Consider the following 13,771-nt stretch of genomic DNA (forward strand, 5'->3'; position numbering starts at 1 on the left):
GCATTATCTACTTAAATAAAGATGGTTCTTTATTATTCACACTTAATTATGGCAATACATTTATGTGAGAAGGTTCTCTAATCCTACAGCGAAGGCACTCTTTAATAATGTCAAATTAAACACATTAGTTTGTTAAACCATACATGAATCATGTGCTAAGTGTACTTTCATACTGTGTGCCTCTTAAGTGTCTGTGACGTTTGTGACACGTAAAGTGTGGGCGATTTTTGTGCTGCACCACCAGTAATCACAATGATGGTAGGAACAGTATTTTAAATACCCTTTGTAAGGATGGACTTGTAGATAATCAATGAAAGTTAAGCCTGAAAACTTTGTCATGTGTCAAATACCATGGGCAATGAATGAGACCACCCACTGCAACACCCATGGTGCACCTCCCGTATGCAGTGTAAGGCAACGCAGCAACATGAGCTGCATTGCCTTACATCATATCTACGAGTCCACGAAAAACCACTCAGGGTGGCATTTCCTGGCCTCATAGATATGGTCCTGCACTTTTCTCCATTGGAGCATCAAAAAAGTGACGTTCCTGCAGTTCACAGGGCTTGTCAATAAGCCCAAAGTCACTTGCATAGTTCTATAGTTAACTAGTAGCAGAGCTGCTGACTCCACAAGTTAGCCATCTCCTCTGGGGGATGTAGTTCAGTTATCCCCTTTCTCCAGCAGGAAGTTCTTCCCTTTCTCCAGGCAGTCTAGAGCCTTAATTACCTGTGCATTACTCAGGTTATCCCCACCTGGCAGGACGCCAGTATCTGAGATCCTGACTCTGGTGCTTAAGCATTTCCTACATTCCCTGCTGGGTGAGTTCTGTCACTGGTTCATGAGAATGCTGGCACACTAACCTGGGTTTTTACCTAGTATTTATTTTTCTGGACAACAATATGTATCCCCCGGTACACCTCTCAAACAAATTTTAAGCAGTTCCTGACAATTAGTGTATCCCGTACTGGTGAAGCCACTGTCTTAGTCCTCTAGTGTCAGCAGGAAGGATGGACTGGGATGGGAATTCCTTATCAGAGAAACCCAAAACAAAGGCACAATATAGGGAGATGTTTCCCCTTTCACCTAACCTTCAGGCTGGTGCGGTTAACACCTCTGTGATATGAATAAAACAAGAAGGGGTCCTATACTTCAATGGAACATCTGTCTGTTTCCTTCCTTTCATAGACACCTAGTATACATCAAATGAGCTCAGGAATATTTTACATTCCTGCCTTGTAAGCTCTATCCATCCTCTATCTTGAATGCCACCAACAAAAATCTATCATCCCAAAAAGATTATGGACACAAATAGCTCCTTCTATTTATCTTTGTACTTAAAGTGAAAAACATCAACAAAATAAATATAGAAGACCATAATATTGTCAACAATGGGTAAGTATACTGAATTTTAACTTTGAAACATATAGTTAAGTTAAATATATTATTACATTATAAGAGGAATCTACTTTGAAAAAAACTGCAACTCATAAACCTAACATAAAAAAATATAATTTGAAGTAATGGCAAAAAATAAATATATTAAATACTAAATTATTATTTAAACATATATAAAAAGGTAAATTCAAATTAGTTATAGTACCCAACAAATATAAAAAAATAAAAAATATATATGCAACCTAAAAAATAAACGAATAAAAGAATATTAGAAAAAAATGATTCCAAATAATTAACATGAACTCTTCAAATTAATGCAAAAATAAATAGCACAACAACATAAACAATAAAATAAAATCTGACTTGGATTGGTAACATTTGCAAGCAACAGTAAGGGAAAGAGCTAAACTTCACAGGTTTCAGATTTACTGTTCCCACTCCAAAATAAGCTTCAGTACAGAAAGACTGAACTTAGGGGGTCCATTAGGATAGCGGACGGATCGCCACCGCCATGCAGGCGGTGGCGATCCGTCCGCCATCCTTGCCCGTCCGCCACCTTTCTTCCCCCGCCGTATTACAATGGCAGGGGGACCGTGGCGGAGGGGAAGACTGCCCGCCGCTTTTCCGCTGCGGTCGCCTTGCGACCGTGGCGGAAAAGGCCTGATATGGTGGCGGTGTCTATCAGACACCGCCAGACATATTAGGATGGCCTGGGAGGAATGCCTTTCCGTGGCGGCAATGCCGCCACGAAAAAGCATACAGTTCCTGCTTTGGGGGCCTGTTGCGGGCCCCCAGGGTGAAGCGGGGGTGGGGGGTGCCTATGGTACCCCCCTGCGTTTCACAGCACAACATGGCAGGGACCGTGCGGTGCCTGTCATGTTGTGCTGTGAAACGCACAACAAGCATTTTTCACATTGCGGCGGCCGGTGCTTTAAGCAACGTCCGCGCGCTGTGTTAAAAATGCGGGATGCACCCGCCACTGTGGCGGGTGCATCCTAATTGGGGGCACGGTTCCTCCGCCCTTGTGACGGACGGTACCTGCCCCCGACAGGATGGCGGATGGACTTTGTCCGTCCGCCATCCTAATGGACCCCTTAGAGAGGTTAGATTCACTATAAGTGCGCCAATGTACCACAGAAGGGAAAGTGCTAGAGTTTGGATGGGTCTGCTTTATTATTCCCACTCCAACCTGAGCAACAGGGAATGTTTTGGGCTACTGCTCCTACATCAGTTTAACCAAGAGTAGGAAAATATTAAACTTTAGATAGCTCAGATTTAGTTTTCCCTGTTCTAAACTAAAACAAAATAAATTACACATGTTTAATAAAAATAAGTAACATATATTTCCATAAAAAAAGTTAACATGATATAATTTACTTAAATTACTAAACATTTAAAATGCAGAATGAGCATTTACAATTATACATAAAATATTAAATCAGTTAATAAAATGTTAAAATACATTTTAAATACTTCTCACCCTATAATCCTAAAATTCCAGCACAAAATCAATTCAAATTGTTTACAGAAAACATAACGTTACATATTATTTTGAATAGAATAAAACAATAAAAAATATTTGTTAGAAAGGCGAACCCGGGGGAGGCAGAAGGTGTCTGACTGACCACCCCTAGGTCTACCCCTCCTTCAGAGAAGGGACCGAGCGATGTCGAGAGGCCTCCGACGGGAGGGCCCTCTCCTAGAATCGTACAGCAGAGTAACCACACCACTACAAATATACACCACACGTAGATAGAGTTTTCAATCTTTATCAGGCAATAAGTATCGTTTCAATATATACAGCAGATCCAGAGATCTGGAAAGTCTCGTGGCAAGGAGCAAGGTAGCGGGACAGTCTTATAGATGGTCGGTTGCAATGGGACCCTACGCACAGCTCTCAATCCTCGAGCTGGGGGGTTCCGGAAGGTTGGGCCGCGGCAGCGTCAGCAGGCTCCAAGATGATTCAGCGAGTGTGGACCGCGGCAGCACCAGCAGGTTCCAAGATGGTTCAGCGAGTGTGGACCGCGGCAGCGCCAGCAGGCTCCAAGATGGTTACAGCAAAGATGGACCGCGGCAGCGCCAGCAGGTTCCAAGATGGTTCAGCGAATGTGGACCGCGGCAGCGCCAGCAGGCTCCAAGATGGTTACAGCAAAGATGGACCGCGGCAGCGCCAGCAGGTCCCAGGTAGAGCAGCAAGGGGAGTTCGTCTCAGGGTCAGCCGCGACAGCGTCAGCAGGGCTTCTCGACTCCGGGATACAACTGCCGTCCTACTCCGGGGCTGGCCCAGATATAGGTCTGGAGTCCTTTGATGTCCGGACCCTCTCGCCTGGGGGTCAGAGAGGCCGGGGTGATGGTGTCCAGACACCCAGCAGGGGGGTGGGGCCAGCGCTCAGGGAGGCCGGAGGCCGATCGAAACCAGGCATCCGGGGACGGTTGGAGAGCCATCGAAACTCCCCTCTCCTTGTCTCTGGTTGAGTGGCCACTCTACCACCCGGAGGGCTCTTGGTGCCTCGATGGCGGGCTCGCTGGGGCCGTGGCCGCGGCTGGGCCGGGACCACGTGTCTGTGACATGATGGGCCCAAGATGGGGTCGGGCCTGGAATGAGGGTCCGGGGTGGGCACCGGACCGGTAATGCTGGGGCGGCCCGAGTGTGCCGTGTCAGTGGTTGTGGGCCGCCGGGTGGCGGATCTGGTGGTGTGGAGGGCGTGCAGAGGTGTGCCCGAGGCCGACCCGGGCTGGATGGAGGGCCGATGTCGTGCGGGGCCCGCCATGCGGGAGGGGTAGGACCACGCCACGAGGCCGGGTCCAACAATATTCATTTAGCAAAAACCTAAACATAATAAAAACATTTAATATCCAGATTATGAAAAACAATTAATTAACACAATGATCCAATTAACAAGTAAATCATTATCGTTTTGTTAAAATATCTATTAAATAGCGAACACAATTATTTACATTTTCTAAATAGCAAATTAAAACATTAAAAAAATAATCAATTAAAAAATACATATTTAAAATACATCCACCCTATTTTCCTACAAACCTAGTGACATGCCCAGAAAACTACATAAAATATAAAAAACGTAAAATGTATTATGAAATCAAAAAATCTATGAATTATTAAAAACACTTACTATTAAGGTAACCTTTAACATAAAAAGTAATACAACTGAACAACATAATTAAAGAATGGTGCTACATACAGCTACATTAAAAGAAAACAATATAAAAGACCTACAAAATGAGGTTCTTAGCTTCTAAGTTCTGCCCCATATTCCTGATTCATGATTTTTTAGACACAATATTTTTGTGTCTCATGATTTTTCTTTTACCAAATATTTTGTCAAAATTTCCACACAGAATGGCTTTAGAGGTAACACGCATCCAGTCCTTTTAGAAATTGAAAGGACAGACATCATGTTTTAAATGTAATTCTATGGCTCACTTGTTGCAAATATAAATATTTATATAGTCTTCATTTACAAGCTGCATTTTGTAGAACTACAGTAGAACTATTTACTACACAATGCAATCCACAAACCTAAAGGTGGATATCTGCACCTGACCTCTCATATATTTTCTATGTGGAGACCTTGACACATGTATGTTAACTACTTATGGGCCTATTATGATGTGACCGTAAAATGCTCTGACCTCTGTCGGAGCCTTTACCGCCGCATCATAATCGGCTAGTTGGTTTACTTTACGCCTGCCTCATTATGATGGAGGTGGTCATAAAGTAAACCTGCCGGTCATTCTGGCTGGCTTACAAGAGCCCATCGGATCCGGCCTGTGATCTCAAGCACGGGCCTTTCAGCCCTTGAAATTACAATGTTGGGTTTCGGCAGCCTTTCCGTGCTGGCCTTTCTGACAGGGAAAGGATGTCAGAATTTGACTTTGGGGGCCCCCAGCATTGCCCGCTTGGGTGCACAGCCACCGGTTGAAGCCCGAGGTGGAACCTATGGTGCCCCCCTGTTGATCCCTGCACTGCGTGGCAGGCATCTTAAGATGAACTGCACCTCCCATTTTACTATGGGAGCATGCATTCGGGCCCGTTTACGGGCGGAATGCATGCTCCCATAGTAAAATGTAGGAATGACGGATGTATCCTAATGGGGCGGTTGGGACAACTGGCCAGGTGTCGGTCGGTCCCATGACCGATGTGGTGTCTGACATCCTAATGACCCCCTTAGTAGTAAGTGAGGGAGTGGCTTGAACATGGGCAATATTTTCTACCAAATAAGCGGGCTAAAGGGGGGAGTAAGGATTGGTTTAGAGAGGGATATGCTAATACAAACACACACCCACAAAAGAGCTACCCCCAGATGCATCAAGAACCCATTTTGCTATTCCTTAATAGCGAAAAATAACAATTCGCTATTAAGGAATAGCAAAATGCAATGCATGAAGGAATCACTAAAAAAGTAGCATTTTCTTAAAATTCCTTAATTGCGATTCGCAAATTGCGAGTCGCAATTAAGGAATACTTCCCCATTCATTCCTATGGGCCTAGAGGCCTAGAGGCCCATAGGAATGAATGGGAAGACAATCTCAATTTGCGAATCGCAATTAGCGAATCGCAAATTGAGAATGCGATTTCAAGGGTGCAGGGGTGTCCAAAGGTCACCCTGTTGCACCCCTGAAGTTGATCTGTGCACATATGTTGCGCACACACATGCCCTTAGGGCATGTGTGTGCAACATGAAACTTTGAAAAATGCACTTTAGTGCATTTTTCAAAGTTTTTGCAAATTACCATGAAATTCAAGTAATTTGTGATCCCTATTAGCGAAATCGCTATTTTTTAAACTTTAATGCATTGCGTTTAAGGAATCTCAATTTGAGAGTCCTTAAATGCAAGTAATCGCAATTTTGCGATTTCTTAATTTGCGATTTTTGCATTTGGGATGATGCATCCCAAATGCAAAAATACCGGTCGCAAAAGGGCATATTCTGAGAATCTGCCCCTTTGCGCGCTGATTTTACCTTCATGCATCTATGCCTAAGACAATTGTTATTCACAAACTACACTTCTAAAGGTAGTACAGCCCAGAAGATCACAACTTCAGTAAATATACTACAGTCCAACTTTAGAGTAATTGGAGTAAGTCTAGCACCACATGTGGCCACACTGCCATAGAAAATAATGGAGACAGGGACTTACGATATTATCTCCTAGGAAATCATGTTAAATAAATAGAGAAGGAATGATTTTCACTGCAAAAACAAAGGCTAAAGTGATGTTATAGTTAGCTGAAATGAGACAAGAACTAATGTTTGCAAAATGAAAAGCCTCTGTAATTCACCGGTTGTAGCTGAGTGAACTAACTACAACTTGCACCCTCATCATGTACTGCTTATGGCCTCGCAAATTACATCACTCATGAACTGTTAAATGACATAATGGAGAAAATCACTGATGTCACCTCACAGGAAACCATCCTTGTTGTTCTTATTCACATTATGCCATAAGTCCTTACACCAGTTCAAAAAAGAAAGCTGTTTGTCATATACAACATAAAGTTAGAATGAAATTAACATAAGCCCTGGAGACAAGTGTGGTTGTGCATGTTGGAAGATATATGGTGGTGCACTCTTTACAAACCAGTAAAGTTTGTTGCACAGGTAGTAATCCATGTTAAACAAGGTAAAGGGTGAGCAAACCTGATGTGGGTTTCAAAAAAATCTGTGAAAATACCCAGAGCTTCTATTGACAATAGATTGACAATAGATTACCCACCAGTGGGTATTTGGACATGTGTTCATGGTATATAGTTGTAATACAGTGCTGTACTCAAATTCTGTGTTACAAAGATATTCATGAGGTGGGGATGTTCATTTACTGATTAGTCTAGAATGTATAGAATGTACAGATGATCCACTTGGAAGTGTTTTAACTCACACTGGATTGTAGACTTGGCTTTAAGGTTGTATGCCATTGTGCACATCTCAGGATTGTGTGTAGTGTATTTTAGCAAACTACTGAGGTTTGTCTGTTGAGCAAGGCAACCTGTCAAACCTGTGACTTAAAATTGCACATCATGTGAAGTCTTTAAGAGGGTGAATAGAGTATGAACTCTTTTCAGAGGGTTTTAAAGTTTTGAAAATGGGGATCATCCCATTAAAGTCTAAGGAAAGATGTTGTTTATTAGGTGAGTGAATACAAGTAAAAGATGGTAACATCCACCAAATGTGGGTTACTTGACAGATATGGTGTATCCAACATGTGGTCAAAGGTTATGTTGATTATTATTTAATTAAATATAGACATTTGGGCACAGGAGTAGCATGTTGAATCACTTCAAGACCACAAACCTTATAGGGCACTATCATAATGAATGGATAATGTCGTCAGTGATTCCAGCAAGTATGTAATTTAACATATTAAAAGTGGTGTAAAGTGTAAGTCATAAGGATTGATTATTGGGGAACATGTTGTAGTTAGCTCACAAAACGATAACAGGTACATTTCAAAGGATTTTCATTTTTTAAGAGTTAGGTTTCATCTCATTTCTAAACCTAACTATCACATCAATGAATCCTTTGTATTTTAGTTAAAAAAAATAAAAAAGTAAACTAAGCCCTCATTACTATACCTACCCATAACCTAATTTTATCTTTGTGTTTTCTGTGAATTTCTGGGGCGTTTTGATGATATTCAAAGTCGGCCACTCAGAGGAATTTGTCTATCCACTGGCAATTGCTCAAGGTACCATTCCAACCCACCATTCTTTTGTCCACCAAGCCACCTCATATTAGACCCAGTCATATGCAAATCAGTCTTAGCTCTGCTCCAGAAGGAACAGTCCTGCCTGAATGCCACACTGGGTTCTCTGTGAACCAGAGCACAAGCAACCCAAGAGTGGTGTTGGCCTGACTGGCCCTCCCTAGTGGGGTGTAAGTTGGTTCCAGCAGCACAGTGAGCAAGTGACCCAAGTCTGGGCATTCCGTTAGCCACTTAGGGTGTTACATCAAACACAAAAGAGGTAATGGGAGGAATGCTTGAAATAAGTCTTACCCCTAAATATCGCTTAGGGGAGCATTCCACCAACTCATTCTTTAGCTCACTATGCCACCTCAGATTAGACCCAACCATATGCAAATTATTCCTGGTCCTGCTCTAATAGGAACACTCCAGCTCAAGCTGTCAAGCCAGGTCCTCTCTGAACCGGAACTCAAACAACCCATGACCAGTTTCAGACTGATTTGGCTTCTTCAGTTTGGTGTAACTGGTTCCAGTGGCACAGTGAGCAAGGTAGCTACGTTTGGGCATACCCTTAGCCGCTTAGGTTTTTATATCAAACATACAAAATGTGATGGGAGGAAGGCTTTCAATAAGTCATACCCCTGGTAATCACCTGGGGTAGCATTCCAACCCTTTCTTCTGTTTGCCTATCATGTCAATTCAGATTAGGCCCAGCCATATGTAAATCAGTTTTGAACCTGCTCCAATAGGAACAGTCTGACCTGAACAGCCAAGCCAGATCATCTCTGAAATGGAGCACACACAATCCAAGACTGGTTTCAGGGTGAGCATTCCTCCCATCACAAACAAGCTGGCTATCCTGTCTGTCTTATTACAAGTGCAATCCATATCCATACTAATATTATAAAGAGAGAGCCCAAACGTTTGAGGCGGGTAATCTCAGTAACCACAGCACCAATCACAACACCCAATACAGTATTGGAAAGGGCAGTTGCAGCAGAAGGACATAGGCTATGCAGACGGCCACCATATACATTTAAAAGGTAAAAGAACCGTGCCAGCAAAGTAGTCCCTTGTGGGCGTGTCTGCGTTGTGCTGTGGGCGTGGGCTGGGGGCATGTGGTACGGCCATCATATCGTGGGCTGGGGGCGTGACACGCTGGGGGCGTGAGAAATGCTGGGGGCGTGTGTCCGGCCTTCATGCCATGTGAACGCAATTACGCAGCATCAAGGGGCACGCTGGGGGCCTGAGAAACGCTGGGGGCGTGTGCTACGTTCCGCCGTTCATGCCATGTGGGTCGTACATTAATCAGAAGATCGTCTGCTATGGCCGTGTGCTGGGGGCGTGACAAACGCGTTCAGATGGAGGCGTGGTAAGTAATGTTACTGCAGCCTCTCCTGCGTGCTGTTACTGAACTCTCTCATTCAATGAAATTACACCCGCCTGCTACCATCAACCAGGGCTCTAGGTGGGCTCAGGCGGCGGATCAGTACACTAATTACATGCGCCTGATAACATCAACCAGGGCTGCCGCTGGGCCTCAAGCGGGGGAACACGGGCCTGCTAACATCAAAAAGGCCTGCATCTGGGCCTCAAGCAGGGGAACACGCAAATGAGCGTGTCTGCGGGGACAATTACTGCAGCCTCTCCTACTCGCTGTCACTCAACTCTCTCATTAAACGGATTTACCCGCGGCTGATAACTCTCTCATTCAACGACATTACACGTGCCTGCTAACATCAACCAGGGCTGTAGCCGGGCTCAGGCGGCGGATCACTGCACCAATTACACGCGCCTGCTAACATCAACCAGGGCTGCAGCTGGGCCTTCTCCGTCCCGATTCTAATGAAACAAAATTTTTTGTCTACCGCGAGATTTTAAAATAAATTGCCCTTGCCAAATACACACATTACACACATTCTATTTCATACCCGGACAACGTCGGGACGGGCTCCTAGTAGAATACAATAAACTTGTAATAGGCTGGACAAGATAGCCATCAAGTTAGTGACAGAGTAACCCATCTGCCAAAGGGGGTGCCATGATGCCAGCTTCCATGATAGCTACATAATTTAAAATCTCTGGAGGCCTGCTGGTACAATAGCTGCTCCCTTTAAATCTTGCTTAATAGCACAAAACTTGCACACCTCTGCTTTTGCGCATTCTCCAGTCCAACTGCTGCCGAGAATTGCCCTGAGGTGAGGCGCATATCACTTTGATTGACCTGGATTTGGAGATGGCCTGCCCGTAGATGATGCAACTCTTGTGTGGAGACCTGTTGCTCCCAGTGTTCCTGGTGCCTTGATGGGATCCAGAGCTGGCCCATGGTGCCTGAAGTGATGTTGGGTTGGGCCACTTGCTGACAACTACTTATGGGGTGGTGAGGGTGCTGTCAGCTGGTAGAGGGGCACCATTGAGGTTTGCCGGAATCTGCACCACTGTCACGCAGCCGAGCGCCTCTCGTCCCAGGATGGCCTTCATGCCCCCGCGACACAGTGCCTGAACCTTGGATCTCCGGCCATGAGGCTGTGGTCCCCTGAGCAGATGGGGTCTGAGCACAATATGCAAATGCCTTCCAGGACGGTGCTGTGGTTTAGAGTGGGCCGAGGCCTGCTTGGGCCTTGCTCGTCATCGGGGATCAGCTCCTGATAGATAAGTGATTTCTCCTTCCTATCTGCCTCGCACTGGAGTAGCTCAGGCACCACCTATATACAGAGGATCCTGGCGTGGAGCGCCTTGTTCTATTTAAAATTTTCCTGCAACATCTCAATGCCTGTCCTATAAAGCTGTTTAGTTGTTGGGCTGCCTAAATCTGGGAGGCACACAATGCGAGTCTACATTTGGGGTGACCAGCATATCCATATAGGCCTGGGGTACCCCCGAATAGATTGCTCTGTGCAAGTGTTTCACGCCAGGTAAGCAATCCTTATCTTGGGCAAAACAGACAACAGGTAGGATACCAACCTCCAAAACTCTATCACCATATATTCATCTGGGCCCATATACACACTCACTCATTTAGGCTGGTTATCGCCACTGGAGGGCAATTTTTATACATGTTTTAATTATGATCAGTTACCTTTATCATCTAACTAATCTTTTCACTAATCAAAAAGCCTTTTCCTTTTAGTCAATGGACCAAATTAGTTGAAACTATTTAATGGTGATACGACATAGGTTCATTTATCTTCTATTTTATAAAATAACCACAGACTCCGGAAAAATGTAAATGATTTATCTAGTTAAAAATCATATGAGCCAAACAAATTACAGTACGAACTCCATCTCTCGGAGGAAGTAAGATCAGTTTGCCCAATTTCAGTATTCTATTTTAATGAGATAATCACCACAACAGTACCTCAGGAAAAAAAGGATAGAAAACAGCACATTGACACAATACACAGAAATAAATTTACCTAGAATGGTGTGGAAATCAGACCCCTCTGGCCAAGAGATTAATGGTTCCCCTGGGAAATATCAGGTAACAGGGACTTCAGGACAGGATTCCGGACAGGATAGATGACCTTTTCCGGATTCAACACCTGCGTTGCACCCCTCTCTGACACTAACTTCCTCCTCGATTCTTCGGTGATCTTCTTCTAATTAGATTACCTACTCGATTTTTCCGCAATCTTCTAATTATTTGGCTTTAAAATTCTAAGTCTGCTTCTCCAAATATTCGATCAGCATTCGGACAGCATCCCGGTCTCTCAGCGTTTTGTCTTGCTGCAACTGCCCTGTTCTAACTAAACTACCTAAATTATACCTTACTAATGGCATGTAGCACCCCTAAATGTTTCAACTCTATGAAACTCCCACTTCTGATTGGACAAGCCAATGGAGTGATCATCACACCATGCTAAGTTTTAATCATTTTCTTTAGTTCTTTGTTTTATGTTCCCGCCCATTAATTTGTTTTCCCAAGCTTTATTTCCCACCCTCATTAACAATTTTTATTAACAACAATGTATACATTTTTACAGTTGTCCATTGAGTGTTCAGGATGTCCAGCAGGTTCCCAGGACATGCTCTTAAAACAGAGTTCCTCTTGATCTCACCTCCTGCGAAGATCACTACCACTCAAATCTGGCTTAAACACCTAACCGCACTCAATGTTCATCCCACCATCGTGGACTCAGCAAAATCTCTAGGCATAACACTTGACACCAACCTCAACATGCAGGAACACATCAACAAAGCAACTAAGGGGGCGAACTACCAGATTAATACCTTAAGGAAACTCAAACCCTTCCTTCCAGCCAAAGATTTCCAAACTGCGGTACAAGCTCTAGTCATCCCTCGAATAGATTACGGCAGCATCGCCCTTTGCGGTCTCCCCCTAACTACCACGGCACCCATAAGAGCTTCTCTAAACGCCGCAGCGAGACTCATCACCGGATCAAAAAAAACACTCACACATTTCTCCTGACCTGAGAGCCCTGAACTGGCTGCCTTTTGAAGCCAGAATACATCTGAAAATCGCCTGCATCACGCACAAGGCTGTCCACCTGAGCTCACCCGGATATCTCGCCCAGAAGCTGACGATTTCCGGAGGCTCTAGAAACACTAGAGGCACAAACAATCTCCTGCTAAAGCCCCAAAGATTCCGCAAGGAAAAAACGTATAAACGCTCCTTCTCAGGAATGGCACCCAGGATCTGGAACTCACTCCCCCCTGAAATCAGGCTCATCTCCTCTACCATACTTTTTAAGAAAGAAGTAAAAGCTATCCTCATGGCTAAATACACTTGAATTATTACTGGGGATGATTTTACAGACGCTGTACCATTCAGTTCTACTGATCTTTTCTGCATTTTTGTATGACTCGTGTTATAGACCTGCCTGAGTGTTTACGCTATCAATTATTTGTACTTGTTTCATTATTGATGTATCTGGCTGACTACATGTACCTTCCCCACCCCTATTGTTATTTACTCACACGCTGTTCCTTTCGTCTGTAAAGCGCTCTGATATCTGCAAAGATCTTGTTCGCGCTATATAAAACTTTCAAAATAAATAAATAATAAATAAATGTACCAAGAACAGCCTTGGACGGGTTTCAAGATTTGACATCATTGCGTCTGGCTTGTCATCATGTACCCGCATTAGGAGTCACGTGCAGTGTAGACTTTAGCATCGTTCAGAGGCCCAAATACGAACTAATAGAGAGGTCAAAAGAAAACATATTAATTTCGAAATAGAATGATTTCACTGTATACCACCCATCCCTACTCTAATCCCATTTACTTATAATTAGCATTGCATTAGCATTTAGTATATAGCTCATTTTAATTTCAGCAAAGCAGATGCTTAGCATATGAGTTTCCAAGCGACCATTTTAGATGCATTTGCGCAGAAGCAGAATTTTCCCTCCAAGCGTAAAGACGTCATTCTGCTTAGATGCAGTTGACACATGCGCAATACAGTTTCCCGCGTTAGTTGCCATTTTAAGTTCCACCTGGGTTACTTGTTAGTTAAACACATATACAAGCTTCATCTAGCTAAAAATATATGTAATGTGGTGCATATTAGTATCACAATACATTATTAATCCTACGTTATGGGTTTATATGAGAGGATTGCATGAGAACAAGTCTCTTTTATATGAGTCCTTGCTCCATCAATCCCCTCTCTGATGGCATTTATGCCATCACAAACTACCCATA

Source organism: Lissotriton helveticus, chromosome 6 (genome assembly GCF_964261635.1).
Source record: "Lissotriton helveticus chromosome 6, aLisHel1.1, whole genome shotgun sequence".
NCBI lineage: Eukaryota > Metazoa > Chordata > Amphibia > Caudata > Salamandridae > Lissotriton > Lissotriton helveticus.